The sequence below is a fragment of the Drosophila yakuba genome, chromosome 3R, assembly GCF_016746365.2.
Source record: "Drosophila yakuba strain Tai18E2 chromosome 3R, Prin_Dyak_Tai18E2_2.1, whole genome shotgun sequence".
Lineage (NCBI taxonomy): Eukaryota > Metazoa > Arthropoda > Insecta > Diptera > Drosophilidae > Drosophila > Drosophila yakuba.
This window is the reverse complement of record NC_052530.2, coordinates 18882841-18905526: the sequence shown is the minus strand read 5'-3', so window position 1 is coordinate 18905526 and position 22686 is coordinate 18882841. Positions and strand designations below refer to the sequence as shown.

The 22686-nt window shown below is 40.8% G+C and overlaps 1 protein-coding gene across 1 annotated transcript in view; it reads left to right on the top strand.

Moving 5' to 3' along the window:
• The first annotated feature begins 1077 nt into the window (after window positions 1-1077).
• LOC6537445 (serine-rich adhesin for platelets) overlaps window positions 1078-22686 on the top strand; it is a 49489-nt gene continuing 27880 nt past the window's right edge. Inside the window, exons 1-2 of the mRNA XM_039375374.1 lie at window positions 1078-1267; window positions 16423-16486. The gene's annotated coding sequence lies outside the window, so the exon portion shown is untranslated. The remainder of the gene's footprint in view (window positions 1268-16422; window positions 16487-22686) is intronic.

Here is a 22686-nt window from a genome sequence, read left to right as displayed (position 1 = left end):
CCGGGAAAATCCTGTCAATTGAAACATTTTCTTTTGATGGCGAACGGAAGTGAGAAATTCTGCGGGACTGCAGTTAATGAGCAGCTCTCAACCGATAAATATAAAAAACCGCCAACACTCTGACTTAATTAAAGGCCCATGAATCACTTGTTGCTCTGCCAGATTCGCCGCTGACAAACAGTAAACAAATATTTTCCGGCATAAATCAACCAAAATGAGCGAACAAAACAAAAAACGCGCAAAGTGAGTAACGAACAAAAACGGGGAAAAAACAAAAAAAAATACAAAATACAAAATAAAAATAAAAAACAGCTGAGGGCTCTCCTCGCCAGTTGGCCAATCGCAGAAGACAGGGCCAAAAAGGCCCGCTTGACCAACAACAAGAAGGCGCGTACTTTGGGCCGCGTTTTTTGGTAGAAAATTCTGGTTTCTGTAAGTCGAAAAGGGAGGGAGATAGAGCCCGGCTGGCAAAAGGCAAAAATTCGCAAAGACAAAAAGCGGCTGCGAAGTCGGCGTCTTCAGAATCTGCCGCTTAACCCATTGATGCCGCTTGGCACAGTGCAAACCTTAATTGTGCTTAGCCCACTGATCTTTTAAATAATTTATTTAAAAAAATGTTGGGCAAAAACTTGTAACGCAAAGGTCAAAAGGTAAATCAATATCAGAAGTTTTTTCTCTACTAAAACCGAAAGAGTTTTGGACGAAACCTACTTTGTTACGAAAATTTATAAATGCTATTCATGTAATTTTAAAACGTATAAAGTTAAGTTATTATTGAAGGCATTGTTCTATAAGTCTGGGCGTATTATTTCAATTAACTTAGAGTCTGGTTGCAATGGGTTAAAATGAAGCGAACCGCTTACAATTTATGCCGCAAACGCGAGCAGCGACGTCGACGGCGGAGCTTGGCTTTCATTACAGCAAAAAGATCGCGAATTCTGCCGGGCCCAGAATCTGGCAGCGCAGTCGCCAGAGGCAGTGGAACCTCATGATGAAGTTCATTAGCGACGGCGGCAGAAGAAATTCAGAACGAGGGTATAAAAGAACCCGGCCCCACTGACCATTGTAGCAAAAACTCTCCCGATTCGGTTACGCGTGCGCCGACTTAAGCTGCGCCCCCCAAAAGCCCATATCCTGGCGGCAGGATTAAGACAAAAGTGAAAAAGTGTCACACGAAAATTGAAGTGCCAACAAGAAAGTGCTAAACGACGCGAGAATTAAACTTACGAAAAAGGACCTCGACTCCTTTAACTGCTGAAAGAAAGTGGTGAGTGCTGAATACACAAAGGTCCATAAACCGAAACTTGACAATCCATAAAATACCCGTAACAGAAATTTTTTTGCGTTTACTGCTAATAAACTTGATTTAAACCAGAGCCATGAATCAAAATACGACAAAGTTATGATCAATAAAGTATAAAAATATTCATAATTATAATCAATTATTAAAATAAAATACAAAGCAATAAATTGACCATATTTTGCCATTGTTTAACGAGTTCAAGGGCCGGCCACTTTATTTATTTCGCTCGCCCACTCAAAACCGAAAACAAACCGGAGAAATGATTGTTCTGTGAACTCCGAACGGGAACCTCATTTTCGGCTGGCATTAATCTATTTTTATGTGCTCCTAAAACCTATATCAAACCAAATGACCAGCCACCCAAAAGGGACGGATGCAAAACCTCAGAAAAGAGCAAACACTTAAGGGCTGAGGGTTTTTTAGGGCAAACTTTTCGCTCACGCATTCAAATCTGAAGGTCGCCTGCCATTTTCCCGTGCAGTCGCCTTAAATGTAACAATGTAAAGTTTAATTGACACCATTGTTCGGGCAACACTTTTTGCTCCATTTAACACAGCCCATAGATTGCGCCGAACGCGTTGACAGCTGAATCAGAAAAAATCGAGCAGCAAGCCAGCTAAAAAATGTGGAAAAGATAACGAGCTTAGGGGAGTCGGGGGATCCGTACTCCTCCCGTCTGAGCCATGTCACTGGCCAAGTCCATCAGTCACTCAGGCCCAGTGCGACACTTCTCGGTACACGGCGAACAAAACCACAGGCGTTCTTATAACTAGCTAACCAAAAGATTAAAATGTAACATAATGAATAAAAGAAAAACATACATTTCATTAATTCAAGTGCACCCTTCTCAGTTTGAAAAACTATTGAATAACTAATTCAAACTTTTCTTTAAATTTCGTGATTTTTTGCGCGAATTACACTTTTGCTCCATCAAAAAGAAGCGAAGGCCAAGTTAAGGCAGTTTAAAAATAGGCCAAAAGATATCCTTGTGAACTTTTCTGCGTGCATGCAAGGAATAGAAACAGTGGCGACCATCGCTGACCAGTCATCAATTCCAGGCACGTTGTTCAAATTATTATTATGCGCAAAATCGCAAAAGGATCTCTCACCCCAGCTACACTTGTAGTAGCTGCTACTGCCTTTGGCCTGCCACTCGAGCAGACAATCAAGAAATTTAAATTTGATTCGTTGCGCAAACTGGCCAACATCAACAACAACAACAGAAAAAGCTGGCAAAGCGCACTCAAGTGTCAAATGTAAGGAGAGAGATAAGGAAAAAAGGAGGAGGCTCACACACTTGCACTACACTTCAATCGAAGGACGTTTTCCTTCTGCATTTCAACTTGACTTCTGGTCCGTGTCCGTGCCTTCCCGCAACCTTCCGTTTCCCTTGCCCTTTCCATTTGCATTCCCACTCCGCCTTTAATGCTCACTTTGTCAATTTGCTTGGCATTCCGCTTTAGTTTTGCAGCGATTCTCATAAATTAAATTGTTTGTCCCAGGACAACACCGACAGCGCCGAACGTTGACAACTCTTTTCCGCGGCGATTTATGTGTGGGCGTGGTCGAAACCCGACAATTCAATGCATCAAAGTCTGGATAGTCCGAATAGATAAAACGCTCGCCGGCAATGATCAATGCAATTATTGCTGGGAATTTTTTAAAACATTGTAGTTCGACTAAGCAAGAACTTAATGGAGAATATTAAATCAAATATAAAGAATTTTAGGGATGGTAATGATATTGTATGATGGGTGTGATTATCTAGTTGTTTATCACTCAATATTCAATTATTTAGTTATTTATCACTCATAATCAGAATAATTCTATGCAACATTCCTTGGGAATAAAACGTTATTGATGAACACTTGGAACTTTCATAACAAATATAATTCTATAATTCATTATAAATTCCGTTTATTCCACAAAAATGGCCAAATCCGAGAGAGGCTCGAACAAATGTTCCATCACTTTCTACAGCTTTCTGTCCGGGTTGGGATCCAGCAATCTGCATATATAAAATCGCTGTGACAAGTTCCCAAAAATGCTGTGAAAATTTGTTAATTTAAATTCCATACATTAGCCGGCGACAAATATACATATTAATAATATTTGCACACGCCAAGGAGCAAGAAGTCCGCAAAAAAAGAGCGCAAGAAAAGTGAAATGATATCGTTCGCCGGTCATTATGCATTCCGATGGCTATCTGGCCAGTTCACTTGCTCAGCAAATTATGCTAATTTTATGTGTCAATTATCTGCCAATAAGCACGATGGGGGCTGAGATACTTTTGGGTTACTCGGCCAAATGGGGACGAGCCCTGAAGTGGCCGCTGCTCATGTGTAAACATGATTTGTGCCAGTCAAGTGGTCAGGTTCTCTTATTTTTCTGGGTCCCTTGCCCAAGGAATTTGCATATTTTGTTTGCTTTATGCAAATGAATTTGGAATCTCCTCAACGAACTTTAAAGCAGCCCGTTACAATAGAAGCGAGCCAATTAAGTAAGGCCGTAAATGCATTGTGTGGCTTTTTAAGACATTGACCCACTATCGAATGGTATGATATCATAGCTGGTGCTATAATTATCTCAAACTTGTGAAATCAATCAGAATAAAATATTTGCCCAAAGTGTCAAATCTCGCACATTCTTCAATTGCCTAGCTGAAAAGACTTTCTCCGCCCCAAGGCAAAAACATAATTCCACTGACTCATGATGCAATTTCAATTAGAATCAAGCCAAGCGTACGAAAACGGCAAACAAACAAACAAACACTAAAAGGAAAAAATTAACAAGCAACCAGAGAAGTAAGCAAACAAAGTTGGCCAACACAAACGCAAAAACAATAAAAAACAAATAAGACAAATAAGCAAAACGCTCGAATTAAGCAACAATTCGACTTCAACTTGAACTCTAAAAGGCACGCGATTCCCGCAATGATATAATCGATTAGATGAAGCCATTATCATCGAGTACACACGCCAGCAGGTGTGCACTGAGAAAAGTGTTCTACATTTTGAAATTGAGAAATAATAATATAAATATGTAGTTACATTATAAAATATTATTTATCATTAAATAAAAAGTATATTCGTATGCTCAACAGTATTAAATTAAAATCATGTCCAGCACAAATTGTTATTTAGTTTCAGCATTAAGAGCATTTGCTAGCAATTCCATGAGCTTAAAGCCTAAATGATCCTAATTCAACCAATAAAATCTAAAAATAGGTTTTTAACTCTCTTTCTCTGCACACAAATGTATCTTCAAACGCGGTAGAATCGGTGTTAGCATCTTGTTTATGGGCGAAAGCCGGTTGATCGCCCGACTCAGATTGAAAGAAACTTCTGCAGAATCCGTGTGATTCGCAGGCACCCATTCTGCACCCATGAATCAGCATTCCCAGTAGAGCAGCAGAAATCAAAGTAAAAGACAATCGGTATAAAAACTGTTACACTTAAATCAGCTTTTGTGGCCAGAAGTGCTTCGAGTGCTGAGCAGACAAGCCACTCTGTTTGGCTATTTACGTAGCAACAGCTTTGGGGCGCAGGAACTTATGCAACCAGAGTCGAGCAAATCTGCCAGCCAAATTACCATAAAATTTACATAAAAGCTTCCGTGTAAAATTTATTTAAAACAAATAAAAAGTAACATCGGCAAAAAAGTAAACAAAATGCACAAAATCCTGTGGACACTACATCTTCGGCTAGGCGGAAGCCAACAGAGGTTGTCTTGTTGGCCAGGGCCATAAACATAAACATAAACATAAACTGCCGGGCTGTCCAGCAGTAGCAGACAACAATTGGCAACAGGTGTAGGCCAGGCCAAGACAAACCTTCGCCCAGGTCTTGCCCATGTTCTTGAGCCCTTATCTAATACAGTCAAGCTCCGCTAAGCCAGGCCACTTTCAGGCAAACCAAAAAATGGTATAATATAAATTTTAATAAATAATTTAAGGTCACGAATATAGGGTTTCCACTGTAGCAGAAGCGATGCGACAGCACAAAGGCTCCAGCTCGGAGGAAGGGACAAGTGTGAAGCCGAGACCGGGACACGTGGTCCTCTATTCGAAACAGGTCTTAACTTGGCTTTGACAATTTGGGTTGCCCCCCGGAGAAGTCGGAAACGGTGCTGGGACCCCGTTGCCCGATTGTGTTATAACATCACCAACGGATCCCATCCCATTACATCCCATTCCATCCTATCCCCATCCAAGAGCATGCTATCCTGTTTGTCCGAGAGTCCGAGGGTTGTTGCTCAAGCCGTTGGCTTTTGTCTGTCAATTTTTGTGTTATTGTGGAACGCTTGTGTGGTGAGGTGAGGTTACTACGTGCAGGGTCCCAATGCCTTTTCCAATGCCTCTCAAGGCCTGTCATTGTGCAAATTTACAGTTTTCCGCCAGTCGAGTGGCTCCGTTTGGGGAAATCTACGAGATTGTGTGGCATCAAATGCGACACTAAAAAGACAAACACGTTTTGTATTGAGCCGAGAAATTCCCCCGGTAGCCGGACTCAAAATTAGCCGAATGAAAAGGTTGAAAGGTGGCTAGAGGATGGTGGCTTCCTAGGCTTCCTAGGCTTCCTAGGCATTCTAGGCTTCCTGTGCTCCCTATCTGCAATTGGGCAGGAGCCAACTGTTTGGCCATGTGAGGCCGAAATATAGCGAGGAGGAAATTAAGTAATTATGCACTTGACTGGCCGTTTTTACAACTGCCCAGGAGCCAACGAGCCAGCATGCCTGGCACTCCATTTGGGCCAGCTTGTTGCACCGACAAAAATTAGGTTGTTTGATTTTTTAGAATTATAACAACGCAACTAACATATATGTTGAAGTTTATTGGAGGAAATAAATGTCAACAAAAATATAGAAATGTAATGGCCATTTCTTACATGTTTTCTATTCGTCACCTCTCAGACTACATACTTTTAATTAAAGAAAACTAAATTGTACGTTGCAATATTCTTGCTTTCTCGGCACCATAATATCACAGTCTCTAGGAAATTTCTAAGAGAAGAACCTGGAACTTGGAGTTTCACGTTTCATTATGAAACCATACTTTTCGGCAGTGTATAAAGCCTACTCGCACATATTTTCACCAGTCCCAGATGCAGTTGTAGTGGCCATCTAAGTCCCATTTCCAGTCCCTGGCCTTATGCAGATACCAATACCAATTTCAGTGGGTTCCACCGAAAATGGACTGGCCAAAACACACACGAACTGCAGGCTGCTGCCATTGACGGAGCGAATATTGGCCCATTGGCATCATGTTCGATTTTGCAGACACAGCGACGTTTTGTCTTTAACTAAATTATAGCCACTGCCCATGGACACATGGATCGGAAGTGCAGGCACGGAAGAGGAAGAGGAAGAGGAAGGGGAAGCGGAAGTCGAGGACAAAAAGGCCAAAATGGCTTCTCCTTGGGCAACAGCTTTGGCTTTAGCTATAGCTGCAGCTCCAGCTCCAGCTCCAGTTTCATCTGGTTGAAATGTGCCAAAAACTGTCGGTGAACGAGTCCGGTGGTAGCCAATGGAAGCCAATGGAAGCCTGCAACTGACGTGATATCACCCAACCTCAAGTTTTTGAGCCGGACCCGGGAATTTGGCCCCGCCCGGCAGTCAATAGTCAACTAAACTGCATCAAAACTGTCTGCCAAGTCAGTTGGCTCTCCCAAGGACCGTCCTCCTGTTTCCCATCCGTAGCCATCGTAGCCATCTCCCTGTCTCTGGAGCGATATCGATATAAGGCATTACCTGCTAAACTGTTTGGCAGCATCGCACAGGTTGCGAATCGGCATCAGCATCGGAATCGGGCAGAACCAGGTGGAATCCGGAATCCGACGGGGAGATGGAAATGGAGATGGAGAGATGGAGGCGGCATGTCAAACAGTTTTGCAATTGTTTCGAAATTGTCTCTCGTGCAAATGCAATTTTCTTCAATTTCATTTGGGCGGAGGCGGTGGAAAAGTTGGTGCCAGTTGGCAGTTGGCCTGTGTCAGGACTTGGCCTCATCCGCACGGATACACCGAGGATAAAAAACGCCAACTAAATTACACAAGAACATTTTGCTTCAAGGATGATTCCGTAAGATAAATTAACTGCAATCGATTGCACCTCTAAAAGTCAGAAGCACTTATCTAACGAGTTAGTACTTAACCTCGCTTGATTGACTAATTGTTTATATTTTAAGGAAATTTAAGTTTTTAAATGGTTTTTCTTCGGTGTACAAAAGCTGAAGATGAGCTTAATCTATTACATAAAACAAATTGCAGATTTGCTCATGTTTTCCCCCAACATGACATTTAAGTTACTCGATTCTTCCATTTGTTTGTTTGATTTGCAAAGGCTTAGAAAGAGGCGGACTGGCTGGAGTGGGCGTGGCACAGGTGGTAATGGAGGCTTTGGCAGTCGGCCGATAAGCTTGATTTCTGTTCTGTCACTGCCCCATTTGGATTTATGTGCACCGACATGAGTGACCACTGAAATGGATCGTTGGGGCTCCAGAAAAACATACAGATTAAGGAGATTTCGACTTCTAATTTCCGGCATGACGTATACTAACATAGTGTAAATAAAGGAGTATAGGCAAGGGAAATTGGATCTGGGAGGTATTTAGAAGACAATTTTTATTACACTTGATTAAGTCATGACACCCCTTAAATCCTTTTTTGTTCAATTTAATATCGTCCTCATCAAAATGCACTCCATCACCAACTCACCAACGAACAATTACGGTCTCAAAATGCAACAATTTTATTACACAAAGCTTATGGTCAGACTAACAAATATATCAAAGCTAAAAGCCTGGAACATTCGCAAAAATACCAGAAAAACACAGACGAGGGGAGCGGAGCCTCGACCTCATCCCAAAATCCAACCATGATGATCCCAGTGAGCTCCCCAATGAACAATGGTCCAATGTTGACATAATAAAACGCACATAACTACTGGGAAACGAGGGAGGGGGGGTGAAAGGACACAAGGCCGCAGATGCCACAAATTCCGATTTTCCACAAACACACACTATGAAACACCCATATATGGTCAGTAAAAAATGTTATTAAAAAATATATATCCCATAAAGAGCGTGGCAAAAAGAGGCGAGAGGGCTGGCTGGCAAAGTTGGAAATCATATAAAAGAGAAATCAATGCAAAACTATGGGATTTAAAAGCGCTTTAAATCGCCCAAGAATATGCAAGGCCATGGGTCATAAAATTGCGGTTTCATTACACAAAAAACCTCAACCATGACATGAAAGGATAGAGCAGAGACGGTATAAAATATGCTATTAAATCTACGTTGGAATGTTGGCAGCCGCAAGAAAAATAGATGACACAAAAAATAACCGAAGAATCGGGCTCCCTCTCTTTGACCACTCGATATATATCCCTATGCCGGAGTAATTCAGAGTTAACGATGTGTAAATACTTAGGGGCTTAAAATGCAAAGGCCAGTGCCTCAACCGCAATTATGACAGCACAAGCCTCTGTGAAGTGGATTTTTGGGGTGCAGTCCGAGCAGTTCGCAACCAATTACTTCTGGGCCGATGGCAATGATTTGTCCCCGGCTCCTGAAAAAGCTAACAAAATTGCAACCTCTTTTGCTGCACAAATGAGCCACATTGTAGTGGAAAAAGGCAAAAGGGGAACCGAGAACCGGGAACCGGCCGAGACAACTAGTAGACCACATGGACACAATTACCGACAACGACAATTACCCGCCGGCAATTTGCTGGCATTAACACCCATCGCACACGCAGGCTTTGGCTTTTATAACTTCTTCAGAGCCGGGAAACTCGAAACAGAAAACTGAAAACTAAAAAACAAAACCGAATCCGATCCGATGGACCGGAGAAGCAAGGCTGTACCGGCATAAATTTATTATGACCGCGATGAGATTGCAACGACAGAGCGGCAAATACGACCTTGAGAAGCACCTGGATGGTCTACGTGATGCCCTTAGGGACATGGCTTCACTGCATTGTTACATTCCCCTCTTTGGGACCAACTCTGGCTCCATCATCATCATTAAAGCCTGGCCAATAAATTCGCAGCGTCCAAAGCGATTTGCAAAGGTTTTTATTGTCCGGCCAACATCAGGTGTGGATGGCTAAAATTGAATTAAATGCCAATACTCAAGGGAACTTAAAGAGAGCCGTCACGTAAAGAAAAAACTGTTCTAAAGGTGATGTATAAAGGCCTTAAGAAAATGGTTGATATGTCAGTTATAACTGGATGTATCTGAGCTATGTGTGTTAAAATTAACCAATCTGGATAGATGTTTATACTTGTTCTTTTAAAATTAGGTTTTAAATATATAAATATATTTAAAAATATATTTAGCAAGTTTCTTTCTGTGCAACTTTCGTTTTTCTTGATGCGCATCTCACAGGCTCACCAAGTCAAAGATCAAAGGGACTGGTCCTGAGAACATAATAAACCAGCAAAAAAGATACAAATCCAAGGGGCGGTTTTGAGCCTAGGCCCATGGGCCACGCCCCTCCATTGCATGCCGCGTGATTTAATGAGTTGCACAGACACTGATTTATGCCTAATGACTGGGCCTAAATCGTTCCGCCCTTACACAATCTGCCTTACCACCAGCACCAGCCACCGAAATGGCCCAAATACTCGTACATGTATGCAAATTAAGCAAGTCAAACAAAATGCAAAACTAAATTGCTTGAAATAAAACTTTTTGGCAGATTTAAGCCGCACATCGAGGGTGTATGCGGAACTTGGGGCTTCGGGATTCGGTGGGTGCTGCAGAAGAATGAGAATCACATCAGAAGTGAGCAAAACAGATTTGTCACAAAACCACAACAGCCAGTAAATCAGCATAAAAGGCAAATGCAAGTCAAAACATTTCAGAAATTATGACCCCGGCCAAGGGCCGTTCAACTAGAGGGAAAAGTGGGGGCCATCGGGTCGTCTGCCGCAAGTCCAAGCCGCAAGCTGAATGGGCCTGCGAGGAGCGGGGATTGCCTGGGCTCCAATGGGCATGGACTCGCATTGGGATTGGGATTGGGGCTTGGGTTTGAGTTTGAGTTCGGGTGTTTCTGAGCGAATTGGGGACTGGGCCAATGATAATTGCCAATGCTGTGGGCGAAGTAGCACATTCCCATGCGAATCGCATTCCAGAAATTTAAGAACATCCAGGAAATCGAAGGCTGGAAATTCAAATCGCATGCATACCCTTCTGGGTAGTAGTTATTTTTAATATAAAACATTCTTACAACTACATTTATGGTAAGATAAAATGATCTTATCTTGAACATTCCCATTTCATCATTGTTATTTCTATCTTAAAACTTACTATGGAGTTAAAATTAAACTCAAACATTTATAACGCATTAAAGGCAAATTACTAACCGAACAATTTATTGAATAACAACAAAGTACACATGATTGGCTGAAGTTAAAGTTAAATTGAAATTAAATTTTCCTGTGTTCCTTTAGAACAATTAAAGTTCCGAAAGACATGATTACACACCTTAACTGAAAATGATATGGCAATACCGACTTGAAAAATGCCAGCATTGTTGGCACATGTGATACCCCAAGAAAGCGTATGAGAGCAGGAAAAAGAAGTCGGAGGAAAACTCTGTGTGCAAAGCTCTGAATCCGAAAGGCACATACTAAAGCCGACGAGTATCTGTGAAGTAGCTGCAGCAGCTACAGCAGCTGAATTTCATAAATGCAATAATTGCTGCGCCAGCTGTGTGTGTATTTGTGTATCTCTGTGTGCACTGTGCATTAGTGTGTGTCTGTGTCTGGATGCATGCAAAAAAGATGCAAATCAGACGGACAGCTGGACACCGGCAGACGAACGAGCTCACTCTCGTAAGCATAAATAAGTCGTCTGAACCGCCTCCCAAACCACGCCAAAAATCTAACGAGACCGTATTCATTACAACCGAAATGCACTCAGAAAAATGCAAAATTGCTTATTTCACAGATATTAAAAACAAACATTAATGAGTATTAGCTAGACTTGGAATAGTTTCCTAGTTTACTATTTTAATTTGTCTCCTAATAAATAAGTATTTCACTGATAACTAATTTTTTTTCGCGTACGATTCGGCTGCCCATCTTGGCCAACTAGAAATGGTTAGAAGGGGGTTGGGTAGAGGGGGGGAGTGGAGTTCGGGCGGCACAAGGGCATAACAAACAGCTTGTTGTTGGACGGCTCAGTTGGGCAGACATCGGAGTAGCAGTGGTCCACTGACACTTCCGTTTAGGCTTTGTTTTTTCTTGCTCTCCGCTCTGTTATAACTCATGCTGGCAAAAACAAAGCAATTAAAAGCTTTAACTTAAAGCACAACATCACATTTGTTTTACTCCACTGCAAGAGCACATGAATTTATGCAGATACAGTAGACATTTGCTTAAATCCACAAACTCCAAAGAAAAACTCGTAGACTTTTAACATGCTAGTTTCCTATTCATGTATTTTTGTGTTTAAAAGCCCACTCATTAATCATATGAAATATTGAAAATACATTTTATTTTACAATTACGTTTTCATTCAGCTTTGAATACTAACAGAGCTCACTGTATGTTTGAGCATACAATTTTCATGCCTTTATTTATTTATGGTCGGCCAGTCTGATGCTTATTAAATAGTTTTGCATTCGAAATTTATTTCGGTCAAAAATCTCCTTTTGGGGAGCAATAATTTTTGGCTTTTGGCACACGTTCACACACGCACTCACTTTACAGGCATTTGACTTTTAAAAGTCGAGTGCGTTTCTATTTCAATTTACGGATATAAATAAAGCATACATTTTCTCTGGCATTCTGGACTTTTAATTGAGGCAAATATCATTTAAAAGCATAAAGATGGAATATGAGCGTGTTTGCCAAATTAGACGGTAAATTCAAACCGACTTTGGATTTAAATGTATTCTACTAATTGAATGGAATATTAAGTACATGTGTGCGTTGGTATTCAAGAGCAGCTTCAAATCTAGCGCATTTCTGTGCTGGTATTTCAGGGAAATTCTGCAAGAAGGGGCAGGCCATGGAAAATTCTGTGGAAATGACAGGGCGTGTCAAGTCCTGCCAAACAAAACGCACACATGCGTGGGGGCGCCTCCCATTTTCCGACTTCATGCTACTTAAACTTCAGCAAAATGTTCTGTCATTTTGACAACATTTCCCAACCGAAAGACAAAAACCCAAGGAGAGCGAGGAAAACTATCGTCATGAAGCCAAGTATTAAGCGACGTGAGCGCTGGCGAGCACAGAAAAAATGCCGGGAAAATTGTGAAAACCAAGAAAAACTAACATAACTGCAAAGCGAAAATGTGCTTCAGCAATAATAGATTCCCACACACCGAGAGATGGGTTTGTGTTTGTGTTCCACGCAAAGTGCAGATCAAATGCAGTTAACTAGCTTGTTGACATCTTCACACACAATTTGCTGACAAACACAAACAAGCAGATTCAAGTTCTTCCACCATTTTTTCCTTATCCGGTCGCCTTTGTTTCACTGCCGTTTACTTGAACCAACAGTTTGGCCAAAAGTTTGCATCCGAAGTGGTTTCCACTACATAATATGGTTACTAGAAAAAACCGCCAAAGTAAAATATATGTGCAACACTCAATCATGTCTGCAGTTTTTCCCTTGCTAAAATAATAAAATTCATAAATATCTAAATAGCAACACATACCATTTCCAAACCCCTTACTCCAATGTAATATACTTATTTCTATTAAAAAATCAGTACTTTTGTAACGCAAATTAACGCACATCGCTTAGTATTAGTAAAAGTTAGAAAAGCCAAACTCCTCATAACACCATAACCAAATTACTTGTGTTTTCCTAGATTTTCCTTGGTGTACCAACACCATTTGAAACCACTACGTGCATATATAAATGAATGTGTGAGCGTGCGGTATACGAATTTATTTTTCATATGTTAAGTAAAATGAAGAAAAACAATGTTGTTGGCCAAACGGATTGCCGGAGCCTTGCGATTGCTACGTGCGTTTGCAACACATTGTAGCATAAACACCCAGAACTTCCCCTCCCATCTACCGCCCCCTCACCCCCAGGAGCGGTCGTGTCCCCTCGGTCGTGGCACTCATGCAAAAGTAAACGATTTTTAAATGCAATTCCACAAATGGCCCGGTAGAACCTCTCTCTGCCTCTGCCTCTGCCACGTCTGGCATTGTCGCAAGCAAGTTGGCCAAATATATTATATGAGCAGATTAAAATTTTATGCCCAGCCAAAGATAAAATTTTTAAAAGCATTTTGATTTGCCCAGCAAACACCTGGGGGCTGAAGACATAAATCGTACCATGGCAAATGCATGCCAGTTCATATCAAAAAATGGCATCACGAAATATTTGTAGCCTGTAAGCGTTTGACAGTCTGCATTCACGGCTACCTCACATTTCAGTGCTGGCATTCAATCTCATCCCGAGCAGGGATTGCCGAGGATTACGAATCCCAGCTGCTCCGGAAGTTAGCCAAGTCCAGTTCTTGACCCCCACATAAGTCCAGGAAACTGTTGCTGCATGCCACATGGCAGCCAGACGCACAGACATTCGCATTCGCATAGTTTTGCGGCCTGCATGCCAAAAAGGTGACCGCTCCCAGGACCTTCGGCAGAAAAAGATAGCTGCTCGCATAGCGTTGCTAGAGTCGGTCGAAACACTGCCACAAAATAACTAACCAGATGAATTACTTTTATATTTAATAACTTCTTATTTTAATAATTTTTAATAATATTTTAATAAACACTTATTAATTTAAAGGGGTGTGTCCAAGCAACTAGTATTTGCCTGTAGCCCGACTGTATTTTTCAGTGTAGGGAATGTCGTGTAACTGACTCGTATTTCCATTGCAGAGGCGTGTGGGTCATTGCGGTTCAAGCGGCCAAATAAAATTGCTCTACAACTCACTAAAGACTCTTGTTTAGTATTCAAAGCTCTGCTACAAGTATTTTCCTTCGATTTTTCTCCGTGAAAAGCACAGTCTTCGATTATGGAACGTTGCATACTTTGTCGAACACAGGGCATGCACAAAATTTCAGAAATATGCCGTGCCAGTTCCTGTGTGTATTTGAAGTTTTGTGTGAGTGTATCCGCATCTGCATCCGTATGCGTATCTGCGAAATTGCCTACTGAAACTCATTTTTTGTGATTTCGGTCGCAGACGAAAGTCAGTCAGTGATACAAACAACATAAGGACGAAAGGGGAAAACAACAGGAAAAAGTCGTAGCCAAAAGCCAAAGCAATGCAATAAACGTAATTACAATTGAAACGTCCCTGGATGAGAGAGTTGGTTAAGGGACCCAATAACAACAACATGTTTGTCAACCGGCATACATTGGAATTTATCAATAATTCCCACACAGACGGCTTCGTCCGTAGTCCTTTCCTTTGGCAATTACACACACGAACTGGTCCTGGACTCATGCTCATGCTCCTTTGAGTCCTTTTTTTTTTCCAGGACATCCAATACAATGTTCAGTGCACGTGCTCATATCCATTCCGAACATATCCCACAGCCAGGCCGTATTTCATTGAATCGCCTGCAGTTGTGGCATCTGAAGGGACTTTGTGTTCATCTCGATACTCAAATAAAAATAATTTATCGCCCAAGTGCCTATCGTTTAGTTACAGAATACAGAACAACATCCCATTTAAAAAAAAATAATTAACACAAATTTAGTGAGCATTTTGCAGTCTAAATACATTCCATGTATTTATGCTAGCATTGTGTTTGCAATTATGTTTAGAGTATTTACTCACATTGTTATAACGTGCACTTGTATGACAAGCATTTAGTTGTAAACTAAACAATTTGTTGCAAATAATGGTCAGCTTAAAGCTATTATTTTAGTTGTATTGCAAAACTATATTTCCTGGGGGTTTAATCAACAATTTATTATGATTTCCATGTCTGTTTTCCCAGACTGAACAAGAATGAAATCTTAAGTGCCAACAGCCATTTTTATGTTGGTTAGTCTTTAAACTACAACTGCAACTATACAGGAAATTCAATTAAAACGGCCGAGAATGCTACCAATTCCTTGGCGGAATGAGGGAGCTTTAGATAAAATGCAATCCCTGGGCTTTTACACTCGATAACTTTAATAGAAAACGTAATTCTCCTTTAAGCGACCGTTCAGTTTGGATTTCAGGTGTTTTATTTCCTTAAAGTTTACATAGTTCGGCGACGCTTTTAAAATAACTGGTATTTAATAATGAAATTTTCGAAATTACAAGCGTTTTACACAAAGGTCTTCAATTCATTGGCTTAAAGACTGAACCTGGCATTTGATGTTGCTGCTGCGATTGCTGAATTTGCCAGCTTTTTGCCCGCAGCATTTGACAAGCAAAGGTGGCCAGCAATGCAGCCCGCCACCGCAAACTCCAGCGTGCAACATGGCCAAGTTTTGCCGCGTTTCCAGGGGCTCCAAGACGGGGGGGTAGGGGAGTTGGTTGAACAGGCCTACAATGCCGACCAAGTGAAAACAAGCGTGAACAGATCCCGCCCACAACAAAAAACAGGATGCAGTGCTGCCGTGCATCCTGCGCCTTTGGCGGTTGCCTTACTGCCCGAAACTGCGACTGCCACTCGAATTTTGAATTACGGCCAGGATGGCCTGGCCGCGTGTTTAGATCCACTTCCCGGCTGCCTTTGAAAGTTTTATGCCCTCACCCATCCGCCATTTGCTGGCAACTTTGCAACTGTACATAAATTTAATTTCGTTTTATGAGGAGGCGCAGCTACATCTTTCCGAACTTATGGCACACGCACACTCGAAAGGACACTCGAATTTCCTATTAAATCGACTGGGAAAACGATTAACCATATGAAAACAATTTTAAAAATATTTAGTAAAGTTATTACAAAAACCAAAAAATAGGTTTACATTTATTGATTGCTCTGAAAACTCCATTAAAAGGGATTATTTTCATTTTAAAATCACACAATCGAGTAAAAAACTTCCTTAAGATTATATTAATAGCACAATTTATTTGATACATTTATACTAAAGTTACTGGATTTTATTAGCCTAAAATATATATTTTCTCGATCGATTTCCCGCCGTGTATGCACCACTAATGCAATTTTATTTCCCGCTCTGCCATTTTTCATTGCAGCTAGCCCTTGGCCATTTTGCACAGTTTTCTTTTTGGGCGGCGCTTTTCGGGGGAAACTGTTTCGGTGAGTTAAGTATGAATTATGTTGTTTTAGCGCGGCTCTTCTGAGTTTGAAAACTTATTGAAATATGCGATGGCCGTGGAAGGAGCCAACTTGTGTGTGTCCTTTCCAGCTTAATTGAAAGTTCGGGCCCACTCGAGCGATATATATATATATATAAGTATATATGTATATGTAGCAATATGGAGGTGGAAAAGTTTTGCCTGGCTGTAAATTAGCGACAGCTGTTCTGTTGGCCAAAGGTAACTGAATTTCCCAGGGCAGCCGTTCAATTGAATTTCCCACATTCACATTTCACGCAGCCACAAAATGTTTGTCAATCAGAAGAAGGAAGTGCGGTGAGTCTGCGGCTGACATTTGGAAACCCGAAAATCACGCTCACCATCAGTCACATGTAGAAGTTCCATCTTCATCCTGAGAACTTTTCACGCACAACAAATTTTGCTAGTGGAAAACAAGTCTGAGGAAAGGAAAGGATGTGCATAGAAAAAATCTAACGAACGCCAGAAATCTTTTGCAGCTGCTCATAAAAATGTCAGAAAATGTCCCCCTCCTCCGGAGTTGCAGTTGCTTTTGTGAGCAATTTGTTATTCGATTTTTATATGGCCATGCAAAACTTAAACAGTGGAAACTTTTCCTCCGCCAGAAGTGGAAATAGAAATAGAAATAGAAGAAGTTGTGCCACTGACTTGGCTGGCTCCACGGAAATGGCTTGAAATTGTCAGTTGCGCAATGATGCACATTAAGTGTCAAGTGCCAAAAGTTGTTGACAACAACACGAGTGAGGGATAGAGCTTTCCGCCATTGACATCCATCGTGTCATTCCCCTCAGCTGCACTCCTAATATTTATTTATTATTTATTCTCTCCGCCACTTTGCTCATTCGATTTTGGGAATTCCAAGGCGTGCTGCTTTGTGTGAGCGAATTCCATAAGGCTCAAAACCCCACCCACTTGTGGTTAAAGCTTCTGTACAACAATGGTGCAATGAGGGCATGCTGTCGCCAATCTCGATATTTATTTACATTTACACTTCGCTTTTGTAACTCGCAGAATTTCACAGAGTTCTACGTGCTCCCCTTTGATGTTCGTCAGAAATGCAATATGTTTTTATAACTCCTTTGCAGGCGGAACTGCATTTGGATTATATGTTTGGAGTGCAAATAGGAAAACAGTTTGCATTTTAGCTCATGCATTTTCATCAATAATCGAAAATATAAAAAAAGGTGACGGCTAGTGAAAATCACTTTTCCTCCGGGCACAAACATGATTCTCCAACTCCTTCCAAGTGCATTCAATTGGAAAAGTTGTAAAATCAACAAGTCATTGGCAAACAGCAGCCCAGACGACAGCGCAAAAAACATTGCTGTTAAAATATTTTGCTTATTTGCATACAAAAATACACACAGTGCAGTGAGATAGGTATAAAGAAAGGGGTTGAATATCTGCACTCAGAAAAATTTTAATCTTTTATATATATATCATTTCCTCAAATAAAAACATTAAAAATCTTGTAATAGCTTTACTAATAAAATATATGTAAATATATAGTATATATATCTCAAAATATATAAAGAATTAAAGGACACTTTTTAAATGAAAACATTTTGTTGCATAGTTGTATTAACCATTTTCATCACTTGGTGTCGATCCGAATTAGTTGTGATAATTTCCACCTGGCTCAAAATCTACATACAATTTTGCTCTGTGCTGACAAGTTCCGTGGGTAAGCAAACAGTTGCTCCCGGGACTGGAAATGGCTCCGGTTGGACGTGGACTGGGTGCCGGAATGCTAGACGGACGGACGGACAGGCAGTCAGTCAGGTGGCTGATGCTGCTCAAGTGCTTGAAAGAGCTCCATGGCTGGCAGCAGTGCAGAAATAACTATATTTAGAACCGGAAACGGAACCGAGCGCATCCATATGTGCTGGTGTGTCTGCGTGCGGAGCAGCTGAAGCTTTTCTGCCAATTGAAACTGCCGGGATTGTATTTGCTATTGAAAAACATAGGAGGACGATTGGAGAGGATCGAAAGTCCGTTACCGAAGAGGGTATGCATTCCCGGCGAGTGCCAGCATCAAATGAGCCGAGAAGAGTCGAGCATATTTCAAAGGGATTTGCTTGGCCACCTTGAAACCACTCCCTTTGTTAATTCCATTCTTCTGGCCAGGCTTAGCAGTTTTGAATGAAAGCGGGCCTAGCTTTTGAAATCAATAAGCCAGTTCAAATATCACACATACGCCATTGCACAGAGCTTTGTTTTGCCTAACGAATCATGACAATAATAGAATTAGAAATGTGGTTTGCCCTAAGCCAGGTGTTAGTTTCAAAACATTGATAAACATTCTTTATTAGCTTTAACTGCATTTACACAGCAGCGTTACATTTCGAAATATTTCCAAAATATTAAAAAAATAATTTTCCAGCTTAATTGCTGAAAGTATATTGAGCAATGTTGAATCTTTTTAGAAACAACAATAACATCGTTTTGGTCATTTTAAAAGCCAAACACGAAGGGTGGGGGCTAAATGACAGTTAACTTTTTGTTTTGCAAATGCCAGGCGGCCGGACGGCGAACATTTTTGCAATTCTTGTGCAAATGATGCCCTCCGGAAGAGCAGGACACACGGCTCACGGTGCACATGTACTCGGGGAAAACTGGGAAATGGGAAATCGGAAAAGGGGCAGGAGGCTTTCTGCCGCTCGTATCCGCAGAATCAATGTTAAGCTTGTAACGTGCAAAAGTTAATGCCCAGCACGGCCAAAAGAGCTGCAAAAAGCGACCACACGGGGCCAGCAGAAGCGCAACTAAAAAGCCAAAACGGAAAATGGACACAAAACAACGAAATGCCGCGAAAGAATATATATACGTATCTATATGCAAAACAAAACCAACCGCGAAAATAATCAACGAGACGTAAAAATGCTGCCATATTTAATAGGAAATTGTGTGTGTGCAGCAGGAACAATGAAACTAAAAATTATAAATGCAAAAACGATGCTCAAAACTCCATGAAAACCGAATGAAAATCGAAAAAGCAAACTTCGCATGAATAGATATTGCTCCTACATACATGTGTATATGTATATATATGAGTGACATAGTGCGGTGAACAAGGGCTTCAAAAAGAGCAGCTATCGTGCACAATATTTGGCTACACAACTTGAATTGGCATTGTTTTTGGCCGCCATTGTTGCATTTTTGTTGTCATTTTTAAGCCAATTTCCGTTCAATTTGACGCTTCCGCTGCGCATTCCCACACCCTTTAAATATGGATTCTTTAAACGAAGGAGTTCTTGAAATACACAGCAAATAAAATCTATTTCAATAGAGCAAGCTAGGTTTACTTTCTTGAAAATAAATAATTTGTTATTTATCAGTATGGGAAATAAAATAAACGTCCGACTACAATAAAATGCTTAGCAAATCCAATCAAATTGTCTGTTAATTGCAATGACAGTCGGAAGAAGGCAGTGATAAACATTCTGCCAGGGCAATAAAACACTCGATTGGATTGCTTAATTTTATTGCAAGTAATCGAACTGTGAAAGCTGGTTCCTGCAAATGGAAATCATTTTCCCCTTCTGATTTCTGTGGCCGATTACGAAAACTGAATCTGTCCCAACGAAAAATAATTTTACTTCACTTACTTCTATGCCACATACTTTTTTAGTTATTCCAATTATTTAATGTTACTGCAAAATAACATACAGCGCACTCATGGCAGACAAATATAAACATATAAAGTTTATTTCATGCAATTGCTATTTACAAAATCTAACAAAATTCAGACCTCAAATGAAAAGGCTAGAGGGCGACTAGGTATTATATATGAAAAAGCCGACTGCATGAGTAAGCAAAAAGCCACAGAACCGGACTTAATTCTTTGTTTTTCATTCGTAAGCGAGTTAGTAAAATTCACTTAAAGTAAGCTAAAAAGTTCACTTTGTTGTCGGATCGAGGGGCTTGAGCATTTGTAACTGACTGCCTTTCATAATTGAAATATACATTTCTTTCTACTCAGCTTTTTCCGGTTTAATTGAGCACGTTGAGCACGTGTAGAAGGGAATTTATTTACATTTTTGAGCAGTGCTGCATACCTTCTCAAATCACTTTAAATGCATTTTGGTTTTTTGAAGGAAAAGGTTTGTTTAAAAACGTACGAGATGGACGGCATTTTTGCACCATGCGCTCAATCTCATGGCCAGAAAACAATGTCCTTCGTGCCATCAGATCCATGCACAATGATCCCAAATGCCGTTGGCGGGGGATATGCACTGTTGTTGGCCCAAATATGGGTAGTATTTGTTAATATTTTCGCCCTATAGTCGATGACAGTTGCCGGACAATGTCAACAAGGACAGCGAATTGCATAGGTCGCTGAAAATGGCAATATGTATGGCCCATTCAGCCGGAGGGCTTGGGTGGACTGGATGGACTGGATGGATTGGATGGATTGGATGGTATGGGGGCACATATCGATATGGCACACAGTTGTCACGCTGTTTGCCGGATAACCGTTATTATATCCTACTCCGCCTGGTTGTTTGCACGGTTGGTCCCCGTTTGGACCTCGATCCATTTGACATTATGGCAACGCATCAACGGGCAGAGTTGGCAAACTTTCGCCATCGCATAGGTCTGCAAATTAATTCCCGGACTCCGCCCAGAAGCCAAAACGAGGTCGTTGCGTTGCTCATCACCTTTGCTCGGTCATCGCAACTTTTAAATAAGCTCCATTTGGTGCGTTTTAATTAAAAATGGTGCCAAAAACTGCAGCGCGTTCACACTTAGAACAATTTACTTAGCAACTTGAGTGAATATATCATCATGATGGTATTTCTAAATATTTAATTAAATAATATATGATATGATTTATAAGTATTTATATTTAATTAAATAATATATGATATGATTTATAAGTATTTACGCTTTGTCGATTAACAACCTAATTATGCTCTTGATTTACACTTTTCTGAGTGTAGAATTTGTACCAAAATTGACCTCTGGCTAAATGTGTGCCAGCGGAGCATTAAAGAAATTTCATTATTGCGCCAGATGGTGGCTGATCCAAACCTATAGCTGTGTGTTTAATGTTTGTACTTGCCACATATGTACATATATGCGCTCATATGCATATGAAAGCTTTATTATGCCAGTTTCTGCCGAAAGTTTCGTTGCCCCATTAAAACCGAAAAGGGAAACATCTGCAGGCCACGTAGTTTAAGGGCAAAGAATTTTAATAATTCATAATGAGATGCAGTTCGAAAAGTATTTTATTGGAAAAAATCGCATCGCAAGGGGGTGTTGAAAATGTATGGCAGTTTCGTGCGGCCAAAGGTAGCAAAAGTTTATTCATTTTCACAGCTAACACATATCGTTGCCTACTTATGGGGGCACAAACAAGACAAATGTGGGGGTGGCATGGCAACCACCACTTCTGGAACGCACACATGTTGAGCAAATATTATTGCCTTGTATTTCATTTTTATGTTGACTTCTGTCTCAGTTCGAAGTTCGCCCCCTTAACCCACCGAAAAAAAGTGTTTATTTAGCGTGTTGCAGCAACACAAATAATTGTCGAACAGCATGTTGCACGCGTGAATGTGTGTCTTTGTGGTTATTTACGATTCTCGTAAGACGCATAGATAAATATTAAGTATACGCAACATTGTCACGTCACAAACTAATGAAAAATTGCTCAAGGCCTTGGAATGAAACGTTTCGGAATTTATGCTGATGGAAAACTTTAAACGATAAACCATCGATAAAAAGCGAACGCTGTTAGTTTTCCGAAAAATTCAAACGGCAACAGCTGGGCGAACAAGGCAAACCTAATGCATATATTGTGCCACCCATATATGTACACGGCACTAAATTAGACCTTTCTTGAGTATGGAGTAATAAAGTAATAACGATTTTTTAGTTTTATAGCTCAAAGAGCTACGATGTTGCCATTTTAAGTAAGAGGCATACAAAGAATAAATTCACATTTCCAATATAGTACTAGCAATCTGATTGTAAATAAAGTTTTTGTTTTGTGTAGATACACATACATGTGCATGCCTATCTATGTCTGTATGCCATCCACCAAAAGTTAGCTGCTGAAGAGAAAAAAAAGGGAACCGCTGTTTCCGAAAACTCGCTGATGCTCCTGCTGCTCCTGTCTGCCAGGGTCCATGTGCGCGTAAAGTCCATTAACAT